A 2856-nucleotide genomic window follows, 5' to 3' on the forward strand; every position below is an offset into this window, starting at 1 on the left:
AGGAGGAGGGAGGGGGAGAGAGAGAGAGAGAGAGAGAGAGAGAGAGAGAGAGAGAGAGAATAAACAACAAAAGAAAAAAATCTTGTCTCCATTCCACACCAATCTCTGAAAAGGAAATTTCTTGGATATGGAAAAATTAGATTGTCTTGACAATATTTCACATGAGATAATCTTACAGAAAATATTCTTTCACAGAAAACCCTGCCTATGATCTAAATTCATATCCAAAACCAAAATTGAATTGCTTAATAGATGATGAAAGTACCTGTATAGTCAGTGATGAAACCCCAAGATCAAGCTTGTCTACCACCTCCCCTAAGCTACAAGTTACTGCTTGTTTGACTTGACTTGTATTTGGCAGAGGCCTTGAAAAATAGCAGAGTGATCAGCGATGTTGAATATGTTCTCATACATCTGTCATCCATTTGCATGTCTTCTGAATAAACACCTATTCAAGTCCTCTACCTATTAATCTGGTTACTTATCCCTTGTTACCTCATCAGGGCATAAGGTATTGTGATGACTGGTCTCGATGACTGGCTTGACTGGATCAGTAGAACTGGTGAAATACACCTGTGTTTGTGTGAGTGTTTCAACAGCCGAGTGTTCTGTGGGACAAGAGTTACAGGGCCAAAGGAATACACCTTCAATGTGTACATAAATTCCACCAACTTGCTGCATGGAAAAGCAAAATTAAAGGAGCTAGCTACACCTAAAAGTTTCTTCTTTATGAACAAATGCATCTATTGCTTTTCTCATGATGGCAGTGGTAGAGCTAGTGGTAATGATGGTGATGGTGGTGATGGTTACATGGGTGCAGTGGTAGGGATGAACTCCAGATTCTTCCATCTCATAACCTGATTCAGTACCACTGACTCTCTAGGTTTCCAGGCTTTCAGCACCTAACTGAAGGCATCTGGGTTTCCTGGATTGGACATGGCCTAGTTCTCTACCTCTCCAGCATTCAGACTCCCATTCCTGTTGGATGACCCAACTGATACTGAGTCAGCCAATACTGTACATCCTTTGTTCAGACTTTCTTCCCAGGTGATTCTAGGTCATACCAAGCTGAAAGTTGAAGTTAGCTATCACAATGCCCTTTACAATATATATTAGATCAGTTCTGATTCTTCAGAGGACCTTGCCTAATGCAAGTACCTAGTGCTAGAGGCACCTTGGTTGTTGAAACAAGTATATGCTCCTCTTCTGACCTGAAACATGCAATGGAAGAAGCAGAATCATTTGACTACTGGACATTTCTTTGAAAGCTGAAAAATATAAAATGAGAAAATCAAGACCCTAATATTAACTATGTTTTTATAAAACACAGTACATATATAATCTAATGAGAGTCAATTACTACAGGGAGATGGATGAGATCACACTCAGACAAGTCTCTCCTGTTCATCTGTAGAATCTAGAAGGAAATACAAGACTAAAGCATGAACACAGGAAGGGGTCTCTCAGGGAAGCATACGGGGTTTGGTGGTAGGGTATAAGGGAGATTTATCAGTCTTCAGTGGCAGCAAGAGACACCTCTTCACACAGTTGGCTGGTCTTGATTTTCACTGGAGAAAAAACATTCAGAATGAGTCAATACCAAACAGATTTGGAATTAATTTTTTTAACAAAATATGAATTTAAGCATGGGTAGTGGGGTGCAGATGGGGCTTAATTCCAGCAATGTTACCCTCCCAACTGTGAAGCATGGCCTGACCAAAGAGGTACAGTATGTGTGTCTATAATACTTATGTGTTTCTTAAAGACTGACTTATGTTTTTAGATTTATGTATTTCTATTTTAAGCATATGTGTGTGTTGCCTATATCTATGTCTGTGCACTAGGTGCATGAAGTTCTAGTGGAGATCAGGAGACAGCATATCAAATCCTTATGAACTGGAGTCAAAGATGGTTGTGAGCCACGAGGTGGGTGCTGGGAAATGAACTTGGGTCCTCTGCGAGAGCAGATATCTTAACCTGTGAGCCATCTCTCTAGATCCTCATTATATGATTTTTGAGTTTACAATGCTCAATTTTTTTGAGTTACATTGCTCATTTCAAATTTTTGAATGATTCTATCTCAGGAAATTTCTTTAGTAAATAAGAACATAAGGTGTTTTCTGGGGTGCATTGTGTCAGGTGTACACACTGATGAGTCACCAGGAAGTCCTCTGCCTATGTTTTAACTGTAAACACATCTACTCTTGTTTGTTCGGTACTTAGAAACAGTTTACAGATGAAAGACGTTAAACTCCAGGGTGACATATGCTTTCCTTCAAGTGTGGTTCCTACTACTTTAACATGCTTATTTCAAACATATCTATTGACTAAGAATGTTGTGTATATGCATGTAATAGTCACAGCATGTTTTTGTTAGTTGTAAGGAAATTCTTGATTCTCAAACACTGATATATTTAGAGTCCTGTATAAGGGGTGGCCTTTTCCCATGTTTTTTCTATCTTGAGTCACAGTGAAGGGGAGAGGTGAATGTAATTACGTTCATGTATGACAGTGTCACAGTGAAACCCATTACCTTGCAATGTTCTAGTAAAAACAAATAAACTCAATGTCCTAATTAAAAAAAGAGTAAAGTTGGACTTTGATTAGATGCTTACATACAAACGTAACTCAAGTTACAGTGCTTACACGTAGGATTTTTAAACTTCAGTGCTTTTAGAAAGAAACAGTCTTAGTCTTACTAAAAGAAAATGCAAATGCTATCAAGATTAAACTGCTGCATCTGTAAAGGTGCCACTGAGAAAGTGCAAAATGTCAGCCACCAAGTGGAACAAAATATGTGTAAAGGTCAGCTACCAAGTGGAAGAAAATAGTTGAAAACTGTGTATCTTTTAAGAA

This window comes from Grammomys surdaster, unplaced genomic scaffold (assembly GCF_004785775.1).
Source record: "Grammomys surdaster isolate TR1022 unplaced genomic scaffold, NIH_TR_1.0 124917, whole genome shotgun sequence".
NCBI classification, from domain to species: domain Eukaryota; kingdom Metazoa; phylum Chordata; class Mammalia; order Rodentia; family Muridae; genus Grammomys; species Grammomys surdaster.